Genomic DNA, 10,989 nt, shown 5'->3' with positions numbered 1-10,989 from the left:
TTCATAGATATCCGCCTGCCCCAACCTTCTGCTGTCATCACTATCAGTGCGGATCTCCACCCTGTTTCATAGATAGCCGCCTGCCCTATCTTTCTGCTGTCATCACTATTAGTGCGGATCTCCGCCTGTTTCATAGCTAGCCAACTGCCCCATCCTTCTGCTGTCATCACTATTAGTGCGGATTTCAGCCTGTTTCATAGCTAGCCACCTGCCCCATCCTTCTACTGTCATCACTATTAGTGCAGATCTCTGACTGTTTCATAGATAGCCCCCTGCCCCATCCTTCTACTGTCATCACTATCTATGAAACAGTCAGAGATCTGCACTAATAGTGATGACAGCAGAAGGATGGGGCAGGCGGCTATCTATGAAACAGGCGGAGGTCCGCATTTATTTTTCAGCAGAACTGCATACAACTCTCAAACCGGCACCAATATATCAATTGCCCATGTCACATAGGTTCCTCTGTGCACAGTCACACTGCTGGTTCCAGGCTTGCAGTCCGGCACGTGGCAGGGAAATAGGACATCAGCATGGCGAGTGCCCATACTGTACCGGGTTTCATACCAGGATGTGACTTTTTAGTTCTGGGCCCTATAATTGACTTTACAATATAATAAACCACTAGCTTATATTAGAGTTATATTGTATCCATTATATTGGGAATAATGGGATTTTGGTACTTACCGGTAAATCCTTTTCTCTGATTCCACAGGGGACACTGGAGGTGCTTACGCTGGGGTATAGAGGCGTGGATAGCTGGAGCTGGCACTAATTAATTCAAAAGTGTGAAGCTCCTCCCCCTCTATTCCCCACCAGCCCTCAGTTTAGAAAATGAAGGCCGAGAGGAGATGGAGAATAGGAGTGAAAAGGAGAAATATCTCACAACAAAACCATACAACATGCGGAACTAACAGGCAGGCGAAGAGCGCTGAGGTGGGCGTCCAGTGTCCCCTGTGGAATCAGAGAAAAGGATTTACCGGTAAGTACCAAAATCCCATTTTCTCTTTCATCCACTAGGGGACACTGGAGGTGCTTACGCTGGGGATGTCCCAAAGTTTTCCCTACGGGCGGGAGCGCTCTGAGGAAACCTGCAGAACAAGGCGGCCAAAACTTGATGCTGAAGCCGCAAACGTATCAAATCTGTAAAACTTCACAAACGTTTGAACAGAAGACCAAGTGGTCTCTCAGCACAATTACAAGGTGGAGGCAACTCTACCGGCCGCCCGCGACACACCCACAGAACGTGTGGAAGGAGCCGAAAAAGACCAAGGAGGCCGACTCATTGTTGACATAAGCCTGACGGATAGTCAGTATAAACCAACGAGCCAACATCTGTTTTGGAAGCTGGCCAAGCCCTCCGAACGGCATCATAGAGGACAGAAAGAGCCTCCGGTCTGCGGAGGAACGCCGTCCAAGAAACAAATGTGAAAAGCTCGAGCAACCACCAGGGCAGAAGGAACACCTGAATCCTCTACGAAAGAAGGCACCACAATAGGTTGGTTTATGTGGAAAGCCAACACCACCTTAGGAAGGAAAGCGGCTACTGTCCTGAGTTCCGCCCCACCCTCATGAAACACAAGGTAAGGAAGCTTATAGGACAGAACCCCCAATTCCGATGCTGTGTGCCGAAGCCCAAAGTGAGGAGGAGTACCGTCTTCCAAGACAAAACTTAATATCAACCTCCTCCAAGGGTTCAAACATGGAAGACTGAAAAGACCAGAGTACCAAGATCAAATAGGGTGCTATTGGAGGCACAAAAGGAGGCTGCACACGCAAGACCCCTGAAGGAACGTCTGCACACAGGAATGAGAACCAATTTTCCTTGAAAGAAAATGGAAAGAGCAGAAACCTGCCCTTTTAGAGTTCCAAGGTGAAGGCCAGAATCTAATCCCGTCTGGAGAAGAAACAAAAACAGGGATAATTGATAAGTCCTAGATGGAAGGCCCCGACCGGAACACCATGAAATATAAGATCGCCAGATGCTATGATAATGCGCAGCCGAAACAGGCTTTCTGGCGCAAAGCATGGTGGGAATAATAGAGTCTGGGATGCCTCTGCGTCTTAAAATATCGGTCTCAAGAGCCACCCCATCAACACAGCTGTACTAAGTTGGGGTGTGCGAAAAGACCCTGCAACAGAAGGTCCGGGTGAAGAGGAAGGGGCCACAGCTCGTCTGCCAAGAGGGACCGAAGGTCCAAAAACCAACTACACCAAGGCCATTTCGTAGCCACGAGAATGAGTGAGGCCGACTCGTGTTTTATTCTTAGTATACGAGGAAGAAGTGTAATCGGAGGAAACCGGTAACGAAATTGTAAGCCCACGGCACTGTCAGAGCGTTGACCACCTCCGCATGCGGATCCAGAGTCCGTGACACGTATATTGGGAGCTGATGATTTAATCGAGACGCTATAAGATCCGCCCGAGAATGACCCCCAGCACCATACTAGAGCCTGAAACACGTCTAGGTGAAGCTTCCATCCCCCGGGATGGATATCCTGATGACTCAGGTAATCTGCTTCCCAGTTGTCTACTCTCGGGAAGAAAACTGCCGACAGGATCGCCGACTGACTCTCATCCCACCTGATAATCTGCGTTACTTCTCGCATGGCCATGCAACTACGAGTCCCGCCCAGGTGGTTGATGTTTGCAATGGCTGTCACATTGTCTGACTGAACTCTTACCAGAAGAGACGTCAGAACTGTGTTGCTTCTATGAGAGCATTGGAAAATGCTCTGAGTTCCAACACCTTTATGGGTTACCGTTGTTCCAGAGGAGGCCAACGACCCTGAAATTGATAGTCGAGGACCACTGCTAAGAGATTGCCGGATTGCGTTCACCAGAGGAGAGCTACCCTGGTAGCCGGGTTCAAACGGATCAGTCGATTCGAATTATAGTGCCTCAAAGGCAGCTATCATCTTCCCCAAAAGACGCCAAGAAGCATGGACACCTTCTTTGGTCTAAGAATGAACTGAACTAGCAACCGGATATCCCGGGCTCTGTCTTCCGGAAGGAAAATCCTCTGTGATGCCGTATCCAGAATTACCCCAGAAACAGAAGTCTCTGGGATTGGAATGAGATTTGTCCAACCGTGCTGTGATTAGAGTATGATACAGTAAGTCAGTGAGGTTTGGTCCAAGAGAAGGAATTCTGATGGAGCTTTGATTAATAGGTCGTCCAAATAAGGAATTATGTTCAGTCCTGATGACCGCAGATGAGCAATCATAACTGACATAATCTTGGTGAAAATGCGTGGAACAGAGGATAATCCGAATGGCAAGGCCCGAAACTGAGTGATTTGCAATATGGCAAAGCGCAGGAAGGCCCGATGGGGTTCCCAAATTGGAACATGAAGATAGGCATCTTTGATATCCAGGGATATCAGGAACTCTGTTGGTTCTAAGCTTGCTTTGACAGACTGAAGAGACTCCATTTTAAAACATCACATTTTCAGGTACCGGTTTAAGGACTTGAAGTTTAAGATGGGTCTGACCGAACCATCTGGTTTGGGCACTACAAAAAAGGTTTGAGTAAAACCCCATCTTGATTCACTGGAACCAGAACTATCACAGCCGATACTATTAGAGACTGGCCAGTCTCTTGTAGAACCTTCCGTAGGTATTTGCAGACTCATAGTGACGAACTGAGCTGGAAGGGAGAATTCAAAGTTTATTTGGTACCTCAGGGAAAGCATTTTGCGAATCCATGGGTCTGAAGAGGTTTGGTTTCAAACTTGTTGAAAATTCTATAAGAGAGCTCCCACCGCAGGAGACCCCAGGTGGGACGGAAGACCGTCATGCCACCTGTTACTCAGCTGGCATCGGTTCCCATCTACGTGCAACTGTATGTAGTAGACCTCTGTCACCCCTTGTCTGAGTGGGAGCACCTCGGGATCTACCACGAAAGGTCTGTGGCGCACTAAAGGACTGAAACGAGCGTCCTCTGTAAGTTCACCTGGGAACCAGAGCCGTTGAAGGGAGGAAGGAAGACTTACCCCCAGTGGCCCAAGATATCCATCTAATGCCGGCCCAAAAAGCATGTCACCAGTGCGCATTCTGCGTCGGCCTGCCAAGAACGCAACCAGGTAACATCGGCCTGCCCAGACTCTGCGGCCAGAAATAGCATAAGCGGATATTGAACTGACTGATATACTTGGATGCTTCTCCTAGATAAACTGCAGACTCACGGATGTGTTCTGCTAGTAGATCCAAACCCGAAATTAACTGATCAGTCCAGCAAACCACAGCCTGGTTAACCCAGGCGGTAATAAGCGAAGGTCTAAACTGAGCCCCTGCTGCAGTATAAATACACCTTAGCTTTGACTCCAACATGATCAGAAGGGTCCTTCAGCAATGTAGCCCCCCATACTGGAAGTGTAGCCTTTTTTGAGAGACGGGAAACAGACGCATCAACAGGGTAGGGGGTTTCCCACTTTTCCATCATAGATGACGGAAAATAGCTGGACGGGAGCCCACGAGGAATTTTGGAACCTCTTATCCTGATGTTTCCAGGCCACTGAAAACTGCTGTTGAAGTTGTTTTGAGAACGAGAAAACTGACGACCTTTTTGGTGGTTCAGTGAATAACTCACACTCCTGGGAAGCAGGAACAATAACCTCAGGTACATTAAGGACCCGCCTGCCGCCAGAATTAGAGGTTCCACCCCCGTGGAGGTAGATCCTAAGTTTTGACCGACATCATTCAAAACTTCCTGTAATTCACCTTCCTTGGTATCATGTGCGAGGAGTACCTCTTACGAATCCTCTGATTGGAGGAGTTATAAGAGGACGCCTCTGAGTAGGAAGTGAAGGGAATAGTAGCACGTGGTACCCATTTTAAGTCTACAGCACCTGGTATCCCCAGGCGGTCTCCCATCCAAGTACTAACCAGACCTGACCCTGCTTAGCTTCCAAGATCAGACGAGATCGGGCGTGTTCAGGGTGGTGTGGCCATAGGCTAACCTGTACCAGGCTGCCTAGAGACTTGGTTAACCCTGCCACCCAGGGGGGATGAGACTTACGAGCCTCCTTAATTCTGTCATAACACCTACCATGTCAGCAGCCCATGGAGGGGTGGGTGAGTTAGTAATGTCCATAACTAAACAAGCATCACCTAATGTGGAGCCCATAAAATGTGGCTTGGTCTTTTTGTTGCTACACTTGGAACAAACAAACATCTTTTGAGAAGCCTTAGACATTTATACATCAGCCACACAGACAGTGCAGAAATAAGGACACAGTATACTTGTACAGATGCAGACAGTATACAGACAGAAGGCTGATTAAGAGAGAAGACAGCCTCCCATAGCAATACATTCCCTGCTCTTTACTACATGCACCCCAGTAGCACTCACAGCCCTCTTTGTGAAGGATCCTGGAGCAAGAGAACCAGCCTTCTGTTACATATGCTGCAGACCTCCTGAACCAGGGAGAGGTGCAGTTATTCATTGAAGAAAACGGCAGGTACGTTGTTTTACACAGCTGTCTGCCGCGTGTAGAGGAGAGAGAGCGTGCGCTGGCTAGGCTCCGCCCCCTTCTACATGCCCTAAGGGCTCCCATTATGGCTGCTATTAGCGGCATTACCTTCCCCCTCCGCACTACACTGTCGGCATAAGCGGGGAATTAGAGCCGGGAGCCGCGCGGAAGCGCTATTCTAATAACAGACACAGCTTATTAAGCTGTGTCAGCGCCGGGCAGCGTGTAGGGGGCCGGGGGATGCGCAGCTGTTACTCACTACGTGTCCCTGAAGTCTCTCTCTCCATGCAGCAAAGCCTTCTCTTCTGTAGCTTCATGCTGTGTGAAGGCTTGCTGGGGCGATAAGGAGCTGTCAGGTGCTTTTAGAATAAGCCCTGTGCACTCATTCCTGATTTTTATTTTCATATTAAATAACCAGGGCGCCCAGTACCCGGACCCCACCTTTGATATAGGTGGCGAAGGGTACCTGTAGTGTAAAAGATGCATAAAAAATAAATAAATAAAAATGAAATGTATTGCTGGAGCACAGCCTGTAGTGACCAGCTCCTAGGGCACATTTTCTAAACTGAGGGCTGGTGGGGAATAGAGGGGGAGGAGCTTCACACTTTTGAATTAATTAGTGCCAGCTCCAGCTATCCACGCCTCCATACCCCAGCGTAAGCACCTCCAGTGTCCCCTAGTGGATGAAAGAGAAATGTTGTTTATTTGGTTATGTGTTCAATGTGTGTAATTATAAATAGGCATAATTCTAGGCCAGAGGGTTCTGTAATTTGGGTACAGAAGTCTAATGTGGTCTGTCTACTGTCTGTATAATCAGATCTGATTTGGGTGAGCACGTTAGGAAAACTAGTAACTAGGTTGTGTGATTAGGATGAGCTTTAGGATAACTAGTAACCAGGTTGTGTGAATATGGTGAACACGTTAGGATAACTAGTAGGTGAGCATGTTAGGGTAGGTTGTGTGATTAGGGTGAGCACGTTAGCATAACTAGTAACCAGGTTGTGTGACTAGGGTGAGCACATTAGGATAACTAGTAGGTGAGCACGATAGGGTAACCAGGTTGTGTGATTTATGGGAGCATGTTAAGATAACTAGTAACCAGGTTGTGTGATTTGGGGATGCATGTTAGGGTAACCAGGTTGTGTGATTAGGGTGAGCACTTTAGGATAACTAGTAACCTGGTTATCTCTGAAGTTGCAGGTAATCTGATTACATACAGCCCATGGTTTGCAGAACCCAGACATCTTGTCTACCCCACCTCACCAGCCTCTGTGTCACCCTGACCGGCTTGTGCTGTGAATACACAGGGTGTTACTGGGGTGTTGGACTTCTGCAGCGCAGACCCTAAGCATTATGGTGCCGCCAGTAGGGAGAATTGGGCGCTGTGTGAGCCGGTATCCCAGGCCAGGCCATACAGGACTACAGCCGGCATCTAACAGCATGGAGAAATCATATACTATTGTGATGTTGGATACCCTCCTGGCTGATATTTGGTAAGGTTATATTGTACTATGCGTATATTTACAATAAAAGGTATATATGCCTGAATGATCAGAGAACTCGTATCCTCAAAAATAGGGGCAAGCAGAGGGGTCACTCAGTCCCAATTTATCCCTGTTAAGGCTGTGAGGTGTTAGGGAAGAGCCCGGCCATACGTCAGGAGACAGTAGCAAGTGAACACTAAAAGACTATGAGACCAGATAACCCCATGCCTCATCCATAGGCTCAGTGAGCTGCTCAGATACAGGACTGTCTGCCCAACTTCCGGTGAATATTAAACACTGGAGTTTTCTTACTATGAGCTGGTTCATTATCCTGAATGCCTAGGACTGATTAAACCGCCCTCACCAAAGAAGGGACATTCACTATAGATGGTTGGTCCTCCTTCTCCCGAGCTAGACCCTGGAGAGGAACCCTGCCCATCATCTGATTCCTCTGATGATGTGTCTGAATCCATATGTTGGGCAGACTGATAAAAAGATAACTTGCGCTTAGACGCCTTAGTAACTACCGGTCTGCTATCAACATTAGATGGTGCCATACTCTGACTAGAATGACCATCAACATCCAGGAAGGATGCATAGGAGGTATAAACTATAAACATGGCATGCTGTGTACACCCCATCCAAGGAGGCATCGTAGGAGCAGCCATACGATCCACAAACTGCTTCATTACCTGGGACAAGGATGACACCCAAGATGGCTCTTGTCCAGGGACAGGTAACCCAGACTGGTGAGGTAGTTCTTTAAAAAAGACAACACACTAACCATCCTTTACATCCTGAGGGGACACATAGGCCATACATCAGTGATTCCCAACCTCGGTCCTCAAGGCACACTAACAGTCCTGGTTAAATCAAAATAACTGAGGTACTAATTAAGTCACTTATGCTCAAGTATGGCTATCCCTAAAAACCTGGACTGTTGGTGTGCCTTGAAGACCATGGTTGGGAACCCCTGCCATTCATGATTTACATGAAACCAGCACAGGCTGCTCCCCCTCTCGTATCCTTTTATCTTCTTACATGTTCAATAAGGTAATAATGTAATGTTATGTCACAGCCTTCACAAAATCTTAAAGAAAACATCAACCCCAAGAGGATGGAGAGAAAACAATGATAGTTAAAAAAGTGACAGACAGAAATAACAAGAGATATGCTAAGAACTTACCTTTGTTATCTCTGTTTCTACGAAGTCCATAGGGTCCACAGGGTTGACCTTGGGGTATAGCTGGATCTGGATCCATGGGCACCACACAGCCAGGTTCATCAGGGCGGGCGCCCTGTGGACCCTATGGACTTCGTAGAAACAGAGATAACAAAGGTAAATTCTTACCATATCTCTTGTTTTCTACTTCAGGGTCCATAGGGGGTCCACAGGGTTGACTTGGGGATGTCCCAAAGCAGTTCAACTAAGGGCGGGGATGCTCCTGTGCAGAAAGGAGAACCCGGTGCCCCGAAGGATGCATCCTGAGAGGCAAAGGTGTCAAACGCATAAAACCTCAAAAACATCTGAATGGAAGACCAGGTGGCCACCTTATCTAGCTGAACAGCAGAGGCGCCACGTCTAGCAGCCCAAGAACCAGGTGGCCACCTTACATAGCTGAACAGCAGAGGCGCCATGTCTAGCAGACCACAGAACGAGCGGAATGAGCCTTAACAGAGGCTGGCACAGGTAAACCCTCCTGTGCATAAGCCTCACAAATAACAGAACAAAGCCAACAGGCTAACGTTTGTTTGTTGGCAGGCCAACCCCTCCTGTGAAAACCAAAGAGGACAAACAATGAATCAGACTTCCTAACGGAAGCAGTCCGGGCCACATAAATTCTGAGAGCACGGACTACATCTAAGGAAGCCTCACCAGCTGAAAGATCAGGTGACTGAAAAGCTGGCACAAGTTCCTGATTGATGACACCCTCCTGCCAGGAAAAAAACAAACAGTCTTAAACATTAACCACTTGAGTTCCACTGACTCAAGAGGTTCAAAAGTAGGATCCTGCAGGACCCAAAGAACCACCGCCAAGTCTCAAGGAGCCTCAGGAGGCACGAAGGGAGGCTGGATTCGGAGAACACTTTGTGGTTCCAACGAAGGATCGCTACACTGCCAGATGTTTACACTTTTTTCCACAGACAGCGCGGACACATGAACCTTCAGGGAGGCAAGACGTAAACTTAGGTCCAAACCTGATTGCAGAAATTCCAAGATTATAAAAATTCGGAACACCTGAGGATCAGTTTCTGGACTCACACCACTGAAAGTGCGTCACACCCAGTGGTAAATCAGTGTGGAAGCAGGCTTGCTTGCCCTGAGCATGGTACTAATAACCGAACCCAAGAAACCCCAAGACCTTAAGACGGCTGTCTCAAGAGCCACGCCGTCAAAGACAGCCGACCCAGATCTGGGTAAAGGCAGGGACCTTGAGACAATAGGTCCTGACCCTGAGGCAGAAGGTACGGAGTGTCGATGGAGAGGCTCCTCAGATCAGAGTACCAAGGACTTCTGGGCCACGTTGGATCCACCAGCACGAACGTGCCGCCGTCCTGCTAGAATTTCTGCAGGACCCGAGGCAACAGGGATATCGGAGGAAACAGATATGCCAGTTGAAACTTCCATTTCACCGACAGTGCATCTACCAGACATGCGCCTGTGTCTCTTGTCCTTGACCCGTAAACGGGCAACTTGTGATTGTGACGGGAGGCCATCAAGTCCAGCTCCGGCAGCCTCCATCTGTCCACGAGTAGCTGAAACACCTCTGGATCAAGCGACCATTCCCCGGGATGCACGTCGTGATGGCTGAGGAAGTCTGCCTCCCAATTGAGGACTCCGGGGATAAAGACCGCCGAGATTTACCCAAGCAAGGATGCGAGACACCTCCAACATCGCAGCCCAACTGCGAGTTCCTCCCTGGTGGTTGATGTACGCCACCGTGGTGGCATTGTTGGACTGAACCTGAACCGCCCTTCCTTGAAGAGCGGTGCTGGATGACTGCAGGGCCCTGTACACCGCCCGCAGTTCCAGGATGTTGATGGGGAGAAGTGCTTCTTCCGCAGTCCAATGTCCCTGAGGTGACAAAGAGCCTGTCACTGCCCCCCAACCCCGGAGATTGGCATCTGTTGTGATCAGGACCCAGTCTGGGATCCAAAAGGGGCGCCCCTCGACCAGATGAGCTGTCTGAAGCCACCAAGCCAAAGACTGCCACCAGCATCTGAGAGCGGATCCGATGATGTAACCCGTTCCATTCTGATAGAATCAGCCCCTGCAGGGGCCAGGAATGGAACTGGGCAAATTCCACCATGTCGAATGCAGACACCATGTACCCCAGAACTCTCATTGCCGAATGGACCGACAGGCGGCAACTGCTCAGGCAACTTGTGTATCCGCAGCTGTAGGGAGGAGACCTTCTCCGGAGTCAGGAAGATCCTTTCCTGACGAGAATCCAGCAGGGCTCCCAAATGAACCATCCGCTGTGATGGAATCAGGGGGAACTTTCTCCAATTTAGCAACCACCCGTGCACTTGCAGACAAGCGATCGTCAGGTGGTGATGTTGAAGCAGTACCTCCGGAGAGCTCGCCATCTGGCTCCGAAGATGTGCGACCATTATCGCCATCACTTTGGTGAATACCCTTGATGCCGTGGAGAGGCCAAAGGGTAGCGCCCGAAACAGATAGTGATGCTGTAGGATAGCGAACCTCAGATACCGCTGGTGCGAAGGTGCTATCGGAACATGGAGATAGGCGTACTGGATATCCAGGGAGACCATGTAATCCCCAGGTTCCATCCTGAATTTGGGAACTCTGAGGAATTTGTTCAGAGACTTCAAATTGAGGATAGGGCGATGAGAACCATTTGGTTTCTGCACCAGAAACAGAGTAGAGTAGTACCCTGTCCCTCGTTGTGATTGAGGACTCTATAGCTTCCTGAATCTGCAAAGCTTTGGTTTTGTCCTGAGAAGGACTCGTGCAGAAAAACTGGTGTGGCGGTCTGTGCCGAAAAGACAGGGCATACCCCTGGGAGA

General features: G+C 48.9%; 1 pseudogene; it reads right to left on the bottom strand.

The window, feature by feature from the left end:
• Nucleotides 1-4,837: 4,837 nt before the first annotated feature.
• On the bottom strand, nt 4,838-4,956 carry LOC148431049 (5S ribosomal RNA; annotated as a pseudogene).
• Nucleotides 4,957-10,989: the final 6,033 nt, after the last annotated feature.

Source organism: Taudactylus pleione, unplaced genomic scaffold, assembly GCF_031769625.1.
Source record: "Taudactylus pleione unplaced genomic scaffold, aTauple2 ptg002997l, whole genome shotgun sequence".
Classification (NCBI taxonomy): Eukaryota; Metazoa; Chordata; class Amphibia; order Anura; family Myobatrachidae; genus Taudactylus; species Taudactylus pleione.
Note: the sequence above shows the minus strand (reverse complement) of the source record. Positions and strands in the feature narration are given on the sequence as shown.